General features: G+C 42.5%; 1 protein-coding gene across 3 annotated transcripts in view; it reads right to left on the bottom strand.

Annotated features, from left to right (window-relative positions):
* The window catches only part of GREB1 (growth regulating estrogen receptor binding 1), a 103,391-nt gene that overhangs the window by 72,639 nt on the left and 8,671 nt on the right, over window positions 1–22,081 (bottom strand). Inside the window, exons 2-5 of one of the 3 annotated variants that reach the window (XM_083495389.1) lie at window positions 21,680–21,803; window positions 21,332–21,457; window positions 20,870–20,954; window positions 8,927–10,507 (exon numbers count right to left, since the gene is read on the bottom strand). The gene's annotated coding sequence lies outside the window, so the exon portion shown is untranslated. Of the gene's footprint in view, window positions 1–8,926; window positions 12,110–20,869; window positions 20,960–21,331; window positions 21,458–21,679; window positions 21,804–22,081 lie in introns of those variants that run through there. The other 2 variants (XM_083495386.1, XM_083495385.1) reach the window with 2 other exon arrangements.

Below are 22,081 nucleotides of genomic sequence, written 5' to 3'. Positions count from 1 at the left end.
CAGTGCCATAATTTAAATAGAAATACAATGCACTCTATTGGGGGAAGATTGTGATCAGGGGCCATGTCTTCCTGCTCAGTTTGCTGCCCGTGTACTTAACAATAGATAGGCAGCTTCAAGGTCCCTTGAATGTATGCTTGCCCCTCCCCACATTCAAATAAGTGATGATGAATAAATTATATAGCTTGGATAATTCAACAAAATTTGGCTGATTGGTTCATACATACAGCACAGAATTCTGTGCGAAATCACAACCCTAACCCCAAAGCTTCCAGTGGGAAAAGAAGTATATTCAAAACTACTTTTATTTGCAATTCAAGCAAACACTGAATCATAACTATGTAGTCATGAAGTTGTGGACCTTGTACTGACAAGCTTTTCCATGGTTGCTGGCACTGTGATCTGCTGTATTAATATATTAAGGCTGCATGCTAGCACATTTATGGGAAGCCAACAGAAATTAGTTCCAAATGAATGTCTAGGGTCAGGTCAGAATAAATTTTGATCAGGCACATAATGTTAAGCTACAGCATGTTATCAGCATGTTATCAAGTATCAAATATAACAAGCCACTTTATTTGTCTCCAGTCTGTTGTTTCAAACCAAAGGTCTTCCGTGCAATTGAATGTTTGTTTATTGTTCGAATGTGCCAAGTGCACTGTTTTATGGGGCTGGGTGGGATGCAATCAGAAACAGCGACAAAAACAACTTTGGAACACTTGTACAAGAACTCCAATTTCCCTTGGACAATTTTCAGGCAACAAAGAAGGAAACATATGATGCAGTGCCCTGCTGACTTTTTGTCAGGTTCAACTCTGGAAATACTGCATAAACGCCTTACATTTAAAGCATATTCCCTGCTCCTATAGAATCCTGGGAACTGTAGTTTTCTAAGAGTATGGGAAATTGTAGCTCCATGGGGGGTAAAGCACAGTTCCCAGGATTCTTGGGAGCAGGGTGCTTTAAATGTATGAGTTTGCAGTCCTGAGGGTTACCATGTCAGAGGAGCACAAATGTTCCAGAAATATACTATTTGTACTGCGGGTTAAACCACAGAGCCTAGGACTTGCTGATTAGAAGGTCGGTGGTTTGAATCCCCGTGACAGGGTGAGCTCCCGTTTCTCGGTCCCTGCTCCTGCCAACCTAGCAGTTCGAAAGCACGTCAAAGTGAAAGTAGATAAATAGGTACTGCTCCGGCAGGAAGGTAAACGGAGTTTCTGTGCACTGCTCTAGTTCGTCAGAAGCGGCTTAGTCATGCTGGCCACATGACCTGGAAGCTGTACGCCTTCTCCCTCGGCCAATAAAGCAAGATGAGCGCCGCAACCCCAGAGTCAGTCACGACTGGACCTAATGGTCAGGGGTCCCTTTACGTTTAATATATGCATTATCAATTAAATATCTGGCATGTGGCCCCTTTAAGAGAAATGCCACCCACAGAAATGCCAAAGATAAAAAAGACTTAGAAGAGCAGGTGTACATGCTATTGAAAGACCTCAACGCAATCACAAACAAACTGGAAGAAACTAGGCACAAAACAAAGAGAGGCAGGATATTGTCTGCCTTAAAGAAACCATAAGTGTGGGGTAGTCTACTGTATTTCTGGAATGATAAGATAGAGCTAACAGTAGAAAATGGTCTGATTCTGAAAGGGGAAAGGATTGTGACCTCAAAGGCAATGTGTCCAGAGATACTGGAACATGAAGAAGACCTTGAGATGGTATTGTGAAAATGAAGGCCAAGGCACACCTTCTATTGACCTAATGTACAAAGAGAGGAGATGGTCGGGACCTGTAACACTTGTGCAAAACATCAAAAACACAAAAAAGAACACATGATAACTAGGGAGGTACCCAGCAGAGCCTGGCAGCAACTGGTTACAGATTTATTTGAACTGGAAGGAAAACGTAACGAACTTAAAGTCAATTTGAAGTAACAGAATTGAAAAACACCTCATCCGGAGCTATAATAACCCACCCAAAGATAGTACTGTCAAGGCATGGCATTTGTGATGAATTAATATCTGACAATGGATCCCAATATACATCTGAAGAAGCCCGTAAATTTGCAAAAAGGTGGGATGTAGCTCACATTACCCACCAATCAATAGTCTAACATATTTCAGTGGACATACATTCCAATTATCTGACACATTCCTTTTTTCCATACCCAACACCTATGCAAAAGGGTGCAAAAAAAAATATATGCAAATTTTCTCTACCACGGAGCTATGCCCTTCCCTGTTTACAATGACTAACAAATTGCCCTCGGGGCCAAAGGAAACATGACATTAATTGCATGACTGTAATTAATGTGTATGTGTGGTTTACCCCCAGGGAAGCCTGAGCATCTAGAGGACTGGCTGGGGAATTTGTGCTCTCCTTGCCATACAGTGGTACCTCGGGTTAAGTACTTAATTCGTTCCAGAGGTCCGTTCTTAACCTGAAACTGTTCTTAACCTGAAGCACCACTTTAGCTAATGGGGCCTCCTGCTGCTGCTGCGCCGCCAGAGCACGATTTCTGTTCTCATCCTGAAGCAAAGTTCTTAACCCGAGGTACTAGTCTGTAACCTGAATCATATGTAACCTGAAGCGTATGTAACCCGAGGTACCACTGTATTCCCCTTCCAAACCTGTGAAGCTGCTGTTTGCATTTCAAGGGAAACCCCCACTGGTGACTGATCCAGTCTGGGCCCTAGTTACTTATGTTCCTTCCCTAGTTTTTCCCTGCTTCCCCACCCCCTGCAACACACACATTTCTTTTTCTTTGTCAATGTATGAGGGGAGGTTAGATGACACTGCACTGAAGCAAGAATTACCCCACACTTTACAATGCATTTTCCCCATTGCTTAAAAAAAAAACACTAAAAGTTAAGCCTTTAGTGTCATAATTTCAAATCAACATAATACCATAAGAAGGTAAAAGTCTGCTGGGTCAATCCGGCATTTCGTTCTCACAGTGGGCAGTGAGGAAGTTGAATTTTATCTCACAACTTTAGCCAGTTGGCCATGGGAAGCCCACATGAGTCCAATAGCACCGACAATTCCCAACTGTGTAGGAAGAACACAACCACTGTCCATATCCTTCGTGAATCTGTTTAATTCTCTTATAAGAAGAACCACCAAGCAAGCAGGCCCAACGCTCAGTCGTTTTACTTTCCAAGTGTGACACATAGTGCATCGGCTTAAATGCCTATTTCTCTGATGTACATAACGTACAAGCAAGTTTGGTATCTGTTGTAGCTAGTGGCCCTGGACCCCAACGGTGGAACAAGATGGGACTAGACGTTCATTTCTCCAGAACAACACCCTTCTGTAGTCATGAGAGGTCGCTGAGATTCTCTCCCTCTCTGTGTTGGGATGTGTGTGTGTGTGTGTGTGGCTTTGTGGTAGAAAGTTAGCACTTGCGTGGCATTCTTGGTCATGCCACAACAGGATAGAGGGCGAGAGACCATCTTCTAGGGAGGTAGGGCATAAACAGCTAGAGCTGTATAGCCTAGCGCCCCAGGATACTACATAAAGCCCAAGTGGTTGAGAGGCCTCGTGATTCATTCTCCACCCTGAATCATCCCCCTCCCCCGCAAAAAAGAACAGAAAGAAATAAGATTTAAACTGGGGTGGGGAGGGGAGAAAACACCAACCAACAACCCCACAGGATAAATATATTTTTGTAAAAATGGTAAAGGACATGCCGTTCTGTTTGTGGAAAGGACTTCTTGACCTGTAATGGCTTAGAAAACTGGCTGTGGGTTTTGAGGTATGCCTGAGGTTGCCAACCTATTTATTAAAACTTCTGATGAATGCACACACAAAAACCATCCAAGGCAAAAAAAAAACAAAAAAACTTAACCCACAAAATGCCTCATCCCTAAATAATAACCTGGGGTGGGACAAAAAAGCTCTATATCAATGCTGTGTTTCACCTAGATAGCAATCTTTATAATGACCCTGTAAAATTAGCTTGACTCTTGCCGCAAGGGTAAATTGTGTGATAGTTAGGCTGAGCGGGAAGCTGCAGGTTACTGGCTAGCCTAAGGCCACCCACCAAGTGTGAGACTGAGCTAAGGGCAAATTTAGACATGACAGCAGCTGATCTGCCCAAATCACATATAAAGCAAGGTGGGTTTTTTCCAGCCGGAACTCACCAGAATGTTCTGGCACCTCTTAGGTGGGCACCATTGCCATTATAAGAGAACAAGGGAGGTGTTCATGGTGAGAGCCAAACATCTCTTTTTATAGAAAAATAGCACTGGGTATAACCTAATTTTAGAGCCAAAAGGGCACACAGATGGGGTTCACTAAATCTTCCCCTGCCTGTGGCTACCCTACTTGCAGTCTGCTCTCAGTGAGTCCCTTTTCTCCTCAGAAGTAAGATTGGCTGCAGAGAATAACTTGAGGGGAGAGGTTAAGAGGGTAGTTTAGGAAGGACTGGATGCTCTCACCATCATGTGCCAAAAAATCGAAAAGTAAGACCACAGCCCTTATTTTATGCATGGTCATGGCAGACCGTACTGCATGTTATTCTGCCCCTGTACTTGGAACCAAAGTTCCCAAACTCCCCCCACCTCCACAAGGACCACGTGAAAATAATTTATTTTATTTATTAGATTTATATGCCAACCTTCATTGTCAGATCTCTGGGCAGTTCACAGACTAAAATACAGGTGGGTGGGGTGCAAAAGAATTAAGACCTTTTGGGAACTTATACACAATGAATTTTTAAAAAAACTGTTCAAAATAAAGTTTAATAAAAAAAAACCTGAAGCCTTCTTATTAGGTATAATGGCATCAAACATCCCAAGGGAGAAAAGAAGGATCTTTTTGTATGCAACAACAGCAGCGAGGGTGCTGATTGCCAGGGGATGGAAAAGAGATAAAACTCCACCGAAAGAGGAATGGCAAGGGAAAATGCTTGAATACATGGAACTAGCATATATGATGGAAAAGATCACAGATCGTTCAACCCAAAAGTTCAAAAGGGAATGGGAAAGCTATAGAAAATATTTAAAAGAACAGTGTCCCCATATAAAAACTTTAGAATGCTTCGAATAACTCTCGGAACTGATTAAGGTATAATGAAGTCAAACAAGATTTAATAAGGATAAAGTTTATTGAAAAAGAGAGGCAAGTAATTAAGAAAACAAAGAACCCATATCAAGGAAGTCGGAAGTTGATGGAACATTTTTGTAAATTTGTGATGCATTGTTCTATTGGGTTTTTTTTGTTTGTAAGAGATGTATTGTGTTTCTTTTCTTTTTTTCTTTTTTCAAGCTTTTGTTGTGTAAGTTTCGATTTTAAAGCAATAAATTAATGTTTTTCTAAAAAAGTAAATAAGTAAAACAAAACAGCAAAACAAGACCTGCCCCCTTCCCATAGACACATTTAAAAGGCATTGAACAAACGGGGGGCCACCACAGAGAAGGCTCATGGACGTGTTGGCACCCTCTGGACTTCACAAGGAGGGGACACATGAAGAAGGGCCTCAGATGATTACAGCACTGGATAGCTCAGTTGGTTAGATCATGGTGCTGAGAACACCAAGGTTGCAGGTTCAATCCCCACATAGGACAGCTGCATATTCCTGCATTGCAGGGGGTTGATGATCCTCAGGGTCCCTTGCAACTCTATGCTTCTATGATGAACGCAGAGTATGGGATGGTTTACACCGGCGAAGGCAGGTATTGTAGTCCTGAGCTGTTTAAGGCTTTATATGTCAAAACCAGCACTTTGAATTGGGTCCGGAAGCTAATTGACAGAGGGTCTTGATGGACCCCCTTAATGACTTTCCTGCCTGTTGCAGCAATTATAATTCCACAGAATCCAAATGGCAGAACACAACATAAGAAAGAAAAGAAGCAACAAGAATAGAATTAACAATAGGTACGATATTTAATGTGACCAGTGTGCCATCTCTCACCTTCAGCGTCAAATCCACAGACATGTTGTGGATCACATAAATGAAGCTTACACACTACTGGTGGTCAATGGACAACTGTTTGTGAACCCCTGTAATAGGATATGCAGTTTCTTAACTAAGGCTGAAAAAGAATCTGCAATTTGCCCAAAGCCAGAAAGGAGCCCAAGACTGAGATTTGATACCAATTCTCCTGCATCCAAGGCTCCTATATCTCTCCACTGGACAAAACCACCTCCCACTCTAACAGGCACTCCTAGCAATTACATTCAACGTGAATATTAAGGTTTTGAAGCTGCAGCAGCAGGCAGCAACATGCTAATTTTAATTAATCGAAGCGCCAACATGTCCATTTTAATTTATGTGCAGCATCTCTTCTAAACAAAACAGAGATGGAAATTTTACAGCACAATTGTATGGGTACTTACTCAGAAGTAAGTCCCACTGCATTCAGTGGATCTTACTCCTCGGTAACTGTATATAGGATTGTAGCCTTAGCATTTATCTTTGTAAAAAGAAAGGATGGCTTGCTCATGTTGTGAAAGCAGAAGAAAGCATGCTGTTTTCTTCTGAGCTATTGTTTTCACTCACAAACACAATTGGCTAATTTAATTAGATCCATATGGTTAATGAATTGAGACAGTGGCGGGAAACCCGGGGCCTTGCAGATGTTGCTGGACTGTAATTCCCGTTGTCCCTGACAACCATCCTTGCTGGATGAGGCTGATGGGAGTTGGAGTGCATAGTTCTCTCGCCAGTCACCAGTGAACCAGAAGTACTTCAGCTGGGTGACACCCCTGCTTTAAAGGTTTGAGATGACTGTGATGGTTTAACATGCCACGTGTACCACTAAGAGGTTAGCCAGCTTTTGTATAGTGTGGCAGCCATGGGTGAAAATGTGTGAACAGCACAGCGTGTTGAATGAATTACGTGCAGTCTGGCAAGGGACTGGGACTAACTACTTGAATTGTACGCTCCAAGCCGACTGGATGCTGGGCTCAGGAGACGGCCAGGCTAAAAAGATGGAGGGAGGGCCTGCCTCCCTCAAGTCTGCTCGCCATGCCTCCCCCTCCCCCCGGCTGCCACAGATTGGCCAATTTGAATGGATGGGTTTGGCGGGAACCTGTGAGCCTCCACAGTGGCTGAGGGGGGTGGGGAAGAAGCAAAGATGGCACGGCGCATCCGGGAGCGAAAGGAGGCACCTCATGGGGCCAGACTGCCACTCACCAGAAAGGACGGTAAGCAGCCATTGTCTTCCCTGAACCCTAAGCAACATGCTGGAGGTTGCTTTTTCTTTATGTTCTGCCTACCAAAAGCGCTTATTGTCTTTGGCCACATATAGTCATAGAACTGTAGAGTTAGAAGGGACCCCAAGGGTCATCTAGTCCAACCCCCTGCAACGCAGGGATCTCAGCTAAAGCATCCATGACAGATGGCCATCCAACCTCTGCTTAAAAACCTGCAAGGAAGGAGAGTCCACAACCTCCTGAGGCAGACTGTTCCACTGTCAAACAGCTCTTACTGTCAGAAAGTTTTTCCTGATATTTAGTCAGAATCTCCTTTCTCGTAACTTGAAGCCTATGGTTCAAGTCTTATCCTCGAGAGCAGGAGAAAACATCCACACCATGCATTTAAAGCACTGATACTACTTTAAACAGTCGTGACTTTCTCCCCAAAGAATTATGGGAGCTGTAGTAGTAATAGTAATAGTAATAGTAATAGTAATAGTAATAGTAATAGTAATAGTAATAGTGATAGTGATAATACAGTGGTACCTCGGGTTAAGTACTTAATTCGTTCCGAAGGTCTGTTCTTAATCTGAAACTGTTCTTAACCTGAAGCACCACTTTAGCTAATGGGGCCTCCTGCTGCCGCCACACCGCCGGAGCACAATTTCTGTTCTCATCCTGAAGCAAAGTTCTTAACCTGAAGCACTATTTCTGGGTTAGCGGAGTCCGTAACCTGAAGCGTATGTAACCTGAAGCGTATGTAACCTGAGGTACCACTGTAATAATAATACTAATACTTTTATTATTTATGCCCTACTCATCTGGCTGGGTTTCCGCAGCTACTCTGGGTGGCTTACAGCATATATAAAAAATTGTAAAACACCAGACCTTAAAAATTTCCCAATACAGGGCTGCCACTATGGGTGCTGAGAGTTGTTAGGAGACCACCCCCCTCCATTCCCCTCATACAGCTCCCATTCCCAAAGTTCCCTGTGATAAGGGATTGCTTAATCACTGAGAATTGTAGTTCTAGGAGGGGAATAGGGGTTTCCAGTATGTTCTGGGGGAAGCTGTGACTTTTGAAAGTGGTGCCATAGTGATTAAAATGCATGATGTTAAATGTAACCTTGGTTACGTTCTTGGGTTCTGAAAATAACCAGAGGCCCCAAGGCCAGAACCTCTCTTCATTAATTAAGCAAAAAATCCACTATAAGTCCTCCAAATTCACTGCTGCTTCCTAGGGAAGCCTTTTTAGCAACCGAGAGACATGTTAGGGAAGAACAGCCTCATGGGTATAAGAAATGAGCTTTAAACTGGGGGGGAGAGAGAGAGAATGAAAGAGAGAGGACAAAAATTACACAAACAGAGGAAAGAACGAAACAGCATTCTGGAGAGACAGCATGTACAGCACAACTTGTTGCCTCACAGACCACAGCTCAGCACCTTGTGTTGTCCATTAGCAGCAGAACTGGCCAGAGAGTTCTAGTACCAAACACAGCAAGAAAATACAGTCTGAAGGGGGTGGTTACAGAGCAGGCGCCAAAAGAAAATCATTCCATGAGTAAGTGCCGACCTGCTATAGTTTGAGCCTAGTTTGAGGCTGCGTTAAAGATTAAGTGCCTTACGTTTATCTTTAATGATTAACTATTCATTCATGGTGAATGAACTGCAGTTTTACACTGCCGGTTTTTTGTGCCAAGTACAATATTTCAAATCCATCACATATAATGAAAGGCAAACAAAGATGAAATCATCATCAGAATACCAAAGTTAGCAACTTTTCATACCTGAACATGGAATTGAGGCACAGTTCCTTATAGATCCTCCTTATTTTTACAAGGGACTCCATCAAATCCACCACAAAATCATCTGTCCACAGATATGTTCCGCAATTTGTTGATGCTTTTGTTGTTATCCTATGTAAAAAAAACAAAAAAACCATGAGGATCTATGAGGATCTGTACCTTGGGTTAATGCTTTCATGGTGCTGGCAAGTACCAGATCCACTGTGCAGTCTACCAATGTAAGCTTGAATTAGATGGTGGTTTGGGGAGACCCAATAGCAAAATCAATAGGATGAATTAATTTTGCTGGATCTGACTTTTACTCACTTCCCACAGAAAAGAAGAGCATGCAGGTGTTTGCGTGTGTACTGGCATGTGTGCACATGCTGTGAATCTTTCTATCTGCCTTGCAGAGTGTGGATGAGGTCAGGGTGTCCCAGGGGAGGGAAGCTGGGGTGGTGCTCATGGCTCTCTTTCAAGTTCCTGAATGTGCCCACGGGCCCCCCAAAGTTTGGCAACACCTGGGGCAATACCTCACAAAGCAGAGAGATGAGCCATCTCTTGGACAGAAGATGGTGAAACACACACACCCCCCATCATTTTTACACTACTGACAACACTAGCATAACATTGCATTTTTGCAGTGCCATGCTGCCAGCAAACAGTGCAACTCATGATAATCACATTGCCAAAAGTAACTGTGCTTGAGGCAACAACTTGAAAGATCTATCAGAGGATTCTCAGGCCAAACCCAACTTTAATATCACTGGGTCAGAGCAGCAACATCTGTATCTGTGACCTGAAAGAGGCATTTTTGGCCTCAGGGAAGGGAGTAGAGTATGAGGAAATGCAGCTTGCAATAGCTGTTAGCTCTTGAGCGAGAGCCAAACTACCTTCAGATCAGTCCCGTAATTCCTGACTAGTTTAAAATAAATACATAGTTGAAATGTAAAGTGTGGGGCGGGGTGGGATATAGCTGTGCGGTACCTTCTCAGCATGCCACCTTCACTGGAGTGGTGCAGACCTCTGCTAAACAATTTACAAATGGAGAACCTTTGCTTTTTCTGAAAACTCTGGTCACTGAATGCCACAAAAGCTGTTCCCCCAGCTTCTATTTTCACAAATGCAGAGCTAGTTTTGCTGGCTGATACAAATGTTCTTTATCTGTTCTTTCTCCAGCACACAATACTTTCACAGCTTCCCCCACCATTGTTTCTTCTCCCCCCACCCCCACCCTGGCCAATTACATGGCGGGGGGGGCGGCAAAGGATGGAGTTAGATAGCAGCGTTTCCCTGTTGCTTTGATGTCCACAGGCATCATCCTCAGCGACTGACCAATGAAAACAAAAGAGTACTCTCTGGGCTGCTGCAACTCCCAGCTATTCTTCTCAGCACCTTTTGATATCCCAAAGGGTCCCGTACCCTGACCTTTGCTCTCCCTCACAAAGATCTCATTGGAAGAGTTGTCAGCCGTGTCAAAAAATTCTTTCCAAATTCAGCTATTCAGCAAATGATTTCTTTACTTTTCCCATCATGCCATTCTCTTTTAATGTACTCCTCAAGACTCAAAATGCACCTTCCTTCCTACAAGGGAGAGAACCTGTTTTGGACACACAGTAAACCATTATGGGATGCTTGATTTAAGAGTTTCTAATTTATGCAGGATTTCTTTCTCACTGACACATGCATTCATTATGCCTTTCTTCTCTGCAAGAGACCACCATCGCCATACACACATTATGCATTCTAACTTCCTGGGATACATTTCTCGATTGCTCCATACATCTGCTTTAATTCACCCGCAGGGGGAGGGGGGGTCTCAAAGATGAGAATAATATCTGCAGCTGTTGTGTAATCCTCAGAGGATAAATTACCAGAGCGATAGCCTTGGGGAGGAAGGCATGCTGACCCATGAGGTGGGGGCTGAAAGGAGTTCCAGTCATTTGTCCCGAAAACATTGTTGCGGTTTCCCATCTGTGACAACTGACCACTCCTATTTATAAATCTGGGGTTGGGGGTGGGGGCCACAGCTAGTCTTGAGAAGAGACTTAGGTGACAAGGAACTGGACTATGGCTCTTCAAGATTCTCCCTGAAGGATGTTTTGGGGAGACAAAAGGAGAGGAAGATCCAATTAAACTTGACTCTGAGAGGCAGTGTGGTATGCTGGAGCATGTGTTTGAACTTGGAGCAGAGAGACCTGAGTTCAAATCTCCCCTTGGCTCCTCTGCTGACCTTGGACTAGGCGCTAAAATGCAGCCTGAGCTATTTCACATGGTTGTTGCATAGTTAAAAAGGTATCAGCTCATGCAAGCTGCTTTGAGCTTCTTGTCGAAACCAGGGATGTTGCTAGACTACAGCTCTCATCCTTCCTGGAAATGCTGGCTGGGGGTGATGGGAGTTGCGAGTCCAGCAACATCCGGAAGGCTGCAGATTCCCTGGCCCTGCTATAAACAAAAACAAAAAAAACAGTCTGCCATCCCTTCCACCCAAGTTACCAGAATCTAGAGAGACTGAGATTCAGGAAAACAGCAGCTGCGGTCTAGGGAGAGATGCTCAGTAAGGAAAATAGCACATATGGAAATGGTTAGCCAATAAAATAGTCCTGATCTGAATCCTGATCTTGTAGTTGGTATACATATTTTTTTCAAAAAACAAAAACATGAGATCCTGTTCATTGGTCTAATATGGTTTTAGGGGACAATAAGGACAAGAGTTACTCAATTCCTCATTTATTCCATTTTATGGCTTTATGCTTTAACTCTGCAGTTCATAAAGTTTGCATCTGCAAAGTTCTTCTTTTTTTTTAAAGTGTTAAATACCAGCAACTCGTAGCAGACTGCCTTCTCCCGTGCAGACTAAGATGAGTTTCAATAAATTCCAAGGTAGCCCTGCTGGTGGTTTATCAACCAGTGACTTGTAGCTTAGTTACAACAGGGAAGAGGCCTTTTTCAGTGATAACACCCACCTCCTGGAATGCCCTCCCTTCCTAGGGTAATGTGTAAGGCAGAGACAGTAATGACCTCTAAAAGCCTCTTAGAAATGCATATATTTGCCCAAGTTTTCTTGGATTCTTAATTTTACATTTCTTTTGGTTTTGTATACTGGTGAGTTTTATTTGTGACACACAATTGTTTGGTTGTTAATTTGTTATATTTGGGGGGGGGGTTATGTAAACTGTGTGGAGATTTTTTTATTATCTACTGTAGCATTTTTTATAAATAAAAAAATCCCCACATACTTTAGATTTCAGCATGGTAAAGTCATCACAATTGAAGTGATAATTTAATCAAATGCACCCCCATGTGGTAACATCTGAGATTTTTTTTAATTATTATTAATTAAACTTCTATACCGCCCTTCATCTGAAGGTCTATGGGTGGCTTACAATATAAACAGTACACAAAAATAAATGACATAATAACAAACAAAACCAAGTCTGGAGTTCTAAAATACTGGGAGATGTTCTGCTTATTTTAGTAAAGGACATGAAGTAACTAAGAAGCAGAATGGTTTTGATAAATTACAACAGGCTGGTCCATTTCCATTCCTAGAACTAGATTAAGGAGTTGTGGGTAATATAGCAATTCTGAAACATTTTCCATAGAGATTAAAGACCCCGGAAAGAAAGTCAAGGTCATGAGTTTATAACAGCTCTCCAGTGGTTCAAGTAGAAGTCTCTCTAAGCTCTACTACTTGAAATTGTTTAACTAGAGAGAGTGGGTTGACCAGTGTGGTGTAGTGGTTAAGAGCAGTAGACTCGTAATTTGGTGAACCGGGTTCGGGTCTTCACTCTTCCACATGCAGCTGCTGGGTGACCTTGGGCCAGTCACACTTCTCTGAAGTCTCTCAGCCCCACTCACCTCACAGAGTGTTTGTTGTGGGGGAGGAAGGGAAAGGAGAATGTTAGCTGCTTTGAGACTCCTTCGGGTAGTGATAAAGCAGGATATCAAATCCAAACTCTTCTTGGATTACTATGCATGGAAAGCAGATAACCTACCATTGAGTCATTCCTATAATTTCTCACTGGGCCACCTGAAGTCTGCTGGGCTCAGCAATACCTCTCACCCTGGGCTTTTTTCTCACCCAAGTATCCGATTTTTATAAAATATTAAAAACTGGACCTCTGCTGCAGAATCTGCAATCTGCAGCGCATGGATCAGACCCTCTCTAACCACCTCCCCACAACTTGGTGCTCCACCGGATGCCTTTCTGGCAGCCCTGGGGAACACCCAAGTTGTGTCCTTTAGATATCATCATCATCATCATCATCATTACCACCACCGAGACACCTAAAATACAAAGGTTTGCATCCAACAATGTGCTTAAGAGATTGTTCCATCAGCACAAGCATTTGTGTTTGCCCAACAGAACGATCTCCTCTCTCTGCCTGTGTGCTGTTCTGGGGGTTATCCTGACCCACTGGCACAGATCTGAGGAGGGCGCTAGTGGAAATTTTTGTGCTGCCTCCCACTAGTACAATGAGTTCGTTGAATACAGCCCAAAATCAACAGAAACACAGAAACTTTGTTAAACAGACAAAACAAAAAAAGTATATGCTATTTTGATATTGGGTTCTTATTTCAGTTTACATTTCAATAATACCGAACTCCTAATAATTTATATTGTTGATTTCATCCTGTACCTTGTTGTTCCAATACAAAATGATGACTGAACACTTTTCAATAAAGCTTTTGTTCTCCTTCTCTGATTCTAATAATATTTGTGAGTTTTAGCATGTATGCTACAGCTGCATCTCAAATCTTTATCATCAAATCCCTCAATGATGGAGGAACCTTCTATTTCCATTTTTGGTTAACCACCATTCTGGCCACTTTTAGCAGGTGGATAATTATTCCCCTCTCTCTCTTCAAACACTCTGGTCTAGACGTTGCCAAATAAAATAACTATACTGTCCAACTAAGGTAAACGTAAGGTAAAGATCCAGTCAAAGGTGACTATGGGGTGCGGTGCTCATCTCGCTTTTCACACCAAGGGAGCCAGTGTTTGTTCACAGACAGCTTTCCAGGTCATGTGGTCAGCATGACTAAATCTGGTGCAATGGGACACCATGACGAGTGCCAGAGCACATGGAAACGCCATTTACCTTCCCACCGCAGTGGTACCTATTTATCTACTTGCGCTGGTATGCTTTTGAACTGTTAGGTTGACAGGAGCTGTGACAGAGCAACATGAGCTCACCACCATTGCGCGGATTTGAACTACCAACCTACTGATCGTCAAGCCCAAGAGACTCACTGGTTTAGACCACAGCACCACCCACATCCCTACTGTCAAACTATATCCAACTAAATGGTACTGTCCAGCTATATCCTGCCATCTCCCAATAGGCTTTAATATTCACACAAACCCTCTCAAATATCTGCTCTTGCACCTCCACGCTCTTAACACATGTCTTCTACTTTTGGATATACTGTATGTGACTTAATCCCTGAGGTCTTTAATGCCAGCTAAGTTATGTTTATCAAAACTGTTTTTAAAACGTTAAGTATTTTCCCCACAAGGAACTGCCTCCCTATATCCAGTTCCAAGAAGCTTCTGGTCTCTCACCATCTAAACTCCCTCTCCCGTTGTTTATTTATATGCCTGTGAAAATGACAGTGTGAAGTAGCAATCCCATCCTGATCTCCTGCCCTGCAGGCAGTGGTTATAACACTCCAGAGCTTATAGGGGATTGTGCAAACAAAACAAAACTGCAGTTGGGGAAGCTCTTTGTAGGGCTGTGTGGACAAGCCATTACACTACGTCTGCAAATTCAGGACTTCATTCTCGTTCAAAGCAGTGCTACAATCTGTGAACTTTTCTCCAGATTCCCAGATCTTGGAACCATGCAGACTAGATTTCCCCCTAGTCAGTTTTAAACTGGCTGCATTGCTTCCCATGAGTTTAACTTAAATCACCTTCTGTCTTAGCAAGTGGGCAATTTTGAGTTTGCGTACACATAAATAAAGTTAGAATACGCAATCACCAATGGTCATAAGGTATTGCCGCCATTCAGCCATTTTCTGGCATTGAGAATAGACAGCCACTCTGTGCAGATGGTTACTTCATTCCTGTGTATTTCTCCAATGATCTGGCATTACTTTAAGCTGACTATTTACTGAATGCCAGCCTGTACAAATAATACTGGCCAACCACAGTCCTGCGTTTGAAAGAATGCTCTTCCAGGTCAAAAGGAAAGGGGTCATATTTTAGAGCTTCTCTGTGGTTTAGAAGCCTTCGGACTAAATCACTTCACATCTTTGGGCTGACAAAGATTTAGAGTTTCTTGAAGACAATGGCTTCAATCCATTGCAAAGTTATGCACACTTAAGCCCCAAGGATTAAGCACATATTACTGAGCCCTGGGTTCCTGCCTGTTTCCTTCCCAGGCTATGAAGACAGCTCTTTTAACCCCTTCATTGTAGCCCCAATCACTGTTTTTGCTCATCTCACCAACACTGCTTGTTGGGAAGTATTTCTATACTTTGGGTACACTAAATTCTTGAAGAGCAATCACTTTAATCCGCTGCAGCAAACCCAACAAATAAAGGCTTGTGGCATCTTGAAGACAAATGCACATATGAAGAAACAAGTCATCAGAGGGGTTCCACTGTTGCAGAATCTTGTGGCACCTTCAGAACAAAGAAAATTACTGTGGCATAAGCTTTTGCGACCTCATAGTCCAGTTCAACCAATGCAACAGGCCCTTTCGCTAAAAAAAAAAAAGGCTTGCTACAATAAATATGCTAGTCTTTAAAGTGTCACAAGTCTCCTGATTTGTTGGGTTGTAACACCACCACACTTTTTTTTTAAAGGAACCTTGTGTAAGATAAGGACCAGGGGATGAAATTCTAAACACAATGACCTGGAAGGAAGCCCCCCTGAAACCAGTAGGCTTTACGTCAGGGGTAGGCAACCTAAGGCCCGTGGGCCAAATGCGGCCCAATCGCCTTCTCAATCCGGCCCACAGACGGTCTGGGAATCAGCATGTTTTTACATGAGTAGAATGTGTCCTTTTATTTAAAATGCATCTCTGGGTTATTTGTGGGGCACAGGACTTCGTTCATTTCCCCCCCCCCCCAAAAAAAAATATATATATATATAGTCCTGCTCACCACATGGTCTGAGGGATGGTGGACCGGCCCACGGCTAAAAAAGGTTGCTGACCCCTGCTTTACGTCTTAGCAACACACTGTTAATATGCTTTCATTTTGCTCCGATTGTACTTTGACTGTTTATTGTGTTGTGTTTGAGTGTTTTGTTTTCTTTTATACGACGCTGATAGTGGATACTGAATATCAACTACCAGACCATAGCAGGCTCACTCCAGTGGTGGAGGAGCACTGGTGAAATTACAAGTCATTTCGCTTTATTAGTTGTTTGGCAATGCTTCCACAAAGTTACCTCATTATTGCCATCTAGAGGGGCACTCCTATACCATAGTGCAGTAAAAGCAGGACCAAAAAACAAACCCAGAACATCTGTGGTATAAAAGGTTATAGGATTTCAGTAGGAAGTTACAGGGCATGTACTAAATAATAATAATATTTTTTACATTTATATCCCGCCCATCTGGCTGAGTTTTCCCATCCACTCTGGGTGGCTTACAACATATAAAACACAACAAAACATTGAACATTAAAAAACAAGATATCTTATACAAGCAACAAATAAACCAATAATAATAATAATAATAATAATAATAATAATAATAATAATAATAATTTATTATTTGTACCCCGCCCATCTGGCTGGGTTTCCCCAGCCACTCTGGGCGGCTTCCACAGAAACCAAAAAACACTAAAATATCATACATTAAAAGCTTCCCTGAATAAATCAATAAAAACCAGTAACAATAACAACAATAATAATAGTTTACAGTTATGCCCAAATTAAAGTAACCTTCAACCCCAACTAAAGATTTAGCCAGCACCAATCCAACAAAAATGAAACAGAGTGACCAAAATTGGAACATTTTAAAAAACACTATAAGTCCACTCCAAAAATCTGGAGGCACAAAGCCTTTTGAAAAGGAGATCATAAAACCATGAGCACAAATAATCATGAATGCCCAATATAAAGGATGTCTGAAGGGGCCTGTAAACTCAAGGAAGAAACTGGGAACACACTAGTGGGAAAGGGCATACGGTTAATTCTACACTACCATTCAAAAAAATGTTTTCAGAATAATGTTCCTTAATGAAAAGCTGGAATAGCCAATCATATGCTAAGGAGAAAACTGATCAGCTGATCAAAAATGAAGGGAAAGATCCACTCAGAGTTTCTCTTATGTAAGCCCTACTGAAATGAACTGAAGAATAACACCTTGTGTAGGTTTCATTCACATTATGGGGATTCCACAGAGAAACATCCTGGTGAATTGGGCTCCCAGATTCAAAGGTATTTTGTCTGTTTGAGAAGCACAACTTTTGAAATGTAACAATACTGGACATTAATTTTACTTGCCTCTTGAAGCCATTGACTGGATAATAGCATGGCAGCAAGTGGTTTCTTAGTTTAGGAATAATGAAAACCATCAGAATTTCCAAGTTCTCTCAATAAGTCAAGTGGCTTGAGAAATCAGTTTAAAATGGGTGACATGGGCCATATCATTCCACATCTGAGCCTTCTGTACTTTCTAGCTATTAGCCTGTGAGCCTAATTCAAGGTGCCGGTTAATATCTTTTATGGTGTAGTCATCTGCTACTAAGTTCCACTGACTTAAAAGGACACACCTGCAGATAAGTGTGCACAGAATTGCAGTATAGCCCCTGCAGGGCCGGCCCATAACATTTTGGCACCTGAAGTGAACCACAAAATGGCGTCTCCTCTCCAACCAGGGAGGTAGGTGTGAGTGAAGACCTACACCAGGAACAAGAGAGAAATAAAGATCTACATCAGGATCTGCTGCCCCGTGCATCCTGCCACCTGAGGCAGTAGCCTCACCTTGTCTCACAAGTGAGCCGGCCCTAAGCCCCTACATAACATAGAAAGGTCTTAAGATATGTGAATGCAACCTTGCTCTATGCACCCCTTTTTATTTATGTATATTAGATTAGGGTGCAGTGCAGATTCAGATGGGTGGACCTGTCCATTTTGTTTTTCTCAGTTTCTCCTTTTCCAATCTTAGATTCAGTTCTCCACATTTCTACATCAATCTGCAACTTCTTTTAAGGTCCTCATGAAAATTCATCAGTATTTTGCTGTGAATTTCTCCTAATATCTGGATGTTTGACTAATATACACATTTTTGCAAAGCATTTCCCTCCAATATAACGCATCTTTGTATGCTATTTTCACTAGTATATGCCAATTTATGTACATTTTATCCTGGCATGTACCTTACTTAGCCAGAGAACTGCATTGCAAAATTCAGAGATTTGCAAATTTCAAAGGATGGCTATGTTTCACACGTGTTGCTTCAGAAAGTGCAAATTAGGTAGACTCACCTTTAATTGCAAAATGAATCAAATGTCACCCCATCCCTAGATACAAAGTAGGACATTTCCTTCTGCTACACCTACATTATAGAAACCATGACTAGGGAAATGTTTCTCTGTCAGCTCTTCTTTCCATCAGGAGAATACATTTTCCCTTCAGAGAGTTTTTAATCACTAAAAAGTGGCTCAGTCAGGTTCTATTCTTGTTTGCTTTTATAATTTTAGATGGTATTTTTTCTTAAAGTGCATCTGCCTTCATTTTAGAACAAGGTACTGCTGTTTGAATGCCACTTAGTGCATAATTGCACAAAAGCAAAGAACATGTAGTATCACAAACACTAATAGGGTAGAAATGGTCCTTATTGTAAAAAATAAAATAAGGAAAAGTATTTTAAAGTATCAAGTGGACTGCAGATACATTATTTTTAAGCCTGTATGTCTAAATACAGAATCACATAATAAAACAAAAATAAGAGCTTATAGGAAACCAACAACAGTGAATTGTGCCCATCTGATGCAAGAATGCTAGACTCAAATGTGAATACAGCCTTAAGTTGGAGTGTTTGGATTTAAACAATAATGATAAAATGTCCAATCTAAATGCACTTCCAATGTGAGCCAAAGTAGTTTACTATCAGTTTTGGGCTGGACATATCTAAATCTAAATCTCTGTTTAGTCATAATACTCAGCTTCAATCTGTCAGCATCTCTTAGCCCAAGTTCCCTTATAAAATAAGGCTTATACCGTCACGTGTAATAAATAATTACAAGCAGGCACCTTGTAACAATAGGACAATGGCAATAAGACTGAGGATTCAGCCTTCATTAATGGAGCTCCCTCTATAGCTGACCTGACTGCAAGGCAGTATTACAACTGAACGACTGTACAAACCAGGTTACTCTCAATGTGTGCTTTTTCGGTGTCTGTGTTCATGGAACACTCTGTATGAAAGCAGAAAAGTAACAGAAAACCGCATTGTTAACTGTTGAAGGAGATCTTAAATTATTCCATTCTCTGTTTCTCACTCTGTTTTATTATTAAAACAATATGCATGATTCTAAGTAAAGCAAGTTAGAATGGGAGTCAGGAAATAAATCAGGATTCTGAGAATGCCCTTGAATTTCTTGCACTGATTACAAAGCTCAAGCCAGGGGAGGGTGTCAGAGAAACTCCCACACACACACACACACACACCTCTATTAACTCTGAGTAAACAAAGAGTAAGAGTGCCTTGCCTTAGTTGTAAGATAGAGGATTTGCTCTTGCCCCACATGCATTCAAAACTCCCATTGGTTTCAGCAAAATGAGGGGGGCGCAAAAGTCCAAAGGGGTAGTGCAGTTACACACTGCAGTTAATATTAATGCAATCAAGAAATGTAAAAGTATGGGTGTGTGACTGTGGACTTGTCACAAATTAAGTGGTTTCCCTATTCTAGGAATGTTCACAGATGAATGGAAAGGAGTGACAGTGAAACAGACCAACATCCAACCTGACACTAATTACACACACGCATTAACAGCAGTTGCTGTGGATTTCCTTCTGCTTTATAACAAAAAAACACAAAAGTGGGGGGTGGAGTGGAAAGAATCAGCCCCTTTATCTACACCCAGAGCTACTCAGCGCAGGGTCTCCAGCAATCTGCTCCCTAAAACTCAGCAGCCGTTTACCACTTTACTGCGCTCAATTACCTTGGAAGGTTTGATTTCCCCACCATTTCCTTAAAGTTTTGTTTCAGGAGGGGGATGGGGGCAGGTTGGAATCTGGGCTGAGAGAGGAGAACTCAGTTCATTCAAAGAAAAAGAAAAACATTACAAAAGGGAACATAGCTTTATGTTCCAGGTTCCCGAGATTACGCACTTCAATTTCATCAATAAAACTGCAAGGACCACTTTGTAAGACAAGAAAGGTTCGTCTAGTTCATTTTACAATCTCTCCCCCCACCCCTTATTCTTTCTACGTTGCAGAGTTTAAGATCTACACACACACACACACACACACACAAAACACACACACACAAAATAAATATGCACAGGCATCCAGAAACACTGGCTCTCTGCCCCAAAGAGCTTACACTGAATATATGGCAACACAACATGAGCAAACAAAACCCATTGTAAAAGTCAAGGTTCTACCATACAGCTAAGATACTCATTTTCCTTCTGTGGGTCTGAAATCACTGGATAGGAATAGTCTTTTCTCTCTCTCTCTGGAGCAGTGCTTCAGATGCTAACCCTACCCTCTTTTGATGCTGGTTTCTGACCTGGACGCCCCCCTCCCTTCTCACATGGCTTCTGCTCATGTCTCTATCTCCCTCCCCCTGCCCCCCCCACCCCCAGTTCTGTTCAAGGGACTGGAATTCAACCTTCTCTCCTTCCTGGGTATTCTGAGTGGTTCCTACCTTCCACTTAGTGACTCTTCCTTTTCCTTTCCTTCCTTAAGATTTGCAAAGTGGGAAAGAATTCTGAAAGGGGAGAAGGTGGGAGGGGAGAAAAAGAAATCTTACCTCTGAGGCTCCCTTTGTTGCTTGGAAGCAGGCAGGAATGACAATTAGAGAAGCATTCACCTCCTTTTACTGCTAGCAGCGTGCTCTAAAGAAAAGGATAGGGATGCTGCTCTGTGTCTCCTCCCTCTTCTCCCTGTCCCACCCTCCTCCTCCTCCTTCTCCTCTCATGCTCCCTCCCATCCATAGCCTGAAAGACAGCTCTCGTTGACCTCCTGCTTCAAGTCACTTTTCACCATTGACCTCCTGCATCAAAGTCTCCTTCCCTCTCCTCTCTTGCCTGTTGAAGTTGCAGCTCCTAGCTCGCTTACTTTCTGTCTGTGTTATACAGCACAGGACAAGATGCAGATCTGGAGCTACTGGGAGACAGGCACAGTTTCTTACTCTCAATTATTAGGCTACTGGGAAATAGAGCAAGAGGAGGGGGACAGAAGTGGATTTTGTGTGCGGAAGCCCTTGTGATGCCTGGTTCCGATACCGATCAGAAATTCCTGGGTGCAGCATGTGCTCAGAGGCACCCTGTTCCTTCATTCTTAGCGTATTATCTCCCCAGCCGCACTGCTATCTTGCACCTGGCTCTGGCTGGCAAACCTAGTAAAATAACGAAGTAGTTTTAATAAAAAATAACAAAGTAGATCCCACAAGCCTAAAGCCTGCCCACACCTCTTCTGCACCACCACTGGAAGGGCAACACACACCACAATCTAAGCATGCCTATCCTGGGTTGTTTATTCACATAACCACTTTTAGATCTTATACCAGTGTGTGCAATCCTTTATCAATTGATGGATTCTTTTCTAGCCCACCACTCACCTTGTGCAAACTGACTGCTCCTGTTCCAATACAGCCATGGGCATTCACCACCAGATACATGTGCCATGAGATGAAACTCATTCCGTTCATTCAGCGGACACCAGCTGGATCTCACTCCATTTGCCTAAGCAATCCATATGGATAAAGTCAGCTTGGCTTGAAACAGATGAACAGCTTGGTTCTGTGAATCTATTCCATTCCCCAGTAAGTTCACGACTTGTTTTCTGGCTATGGCTCCGACTTAACTGGCTGGACACTGGGGAGTGGTGGTTAGATTCTGATGAGTGGGCACTGGGAGAAGAGGAGAGGGATGGAGATGGACTTGAAGGGATCTGTGCTCTGGGGGAGCCTGTAACAGGTAGGAGATGAGTGTCAGAGGCAGGAGGAGCTAAAGGATTGGGG

Source organism: Podarcis liolepis, assembly GCF_965112155.1.
Source record: "Podarcis liolepis genome assembly, chromosome: 3".
NCBI classification, from domain to species: domain Eukaryota; kingdom Metazoa; phylum Chordata; class Lepidosauria; order Squamata; family Lacertidae; genus Podarcis; species Podarcis liolepis.
This window is presented reverse-complemented; position numbering and strand designations above follow the sequence as displayed.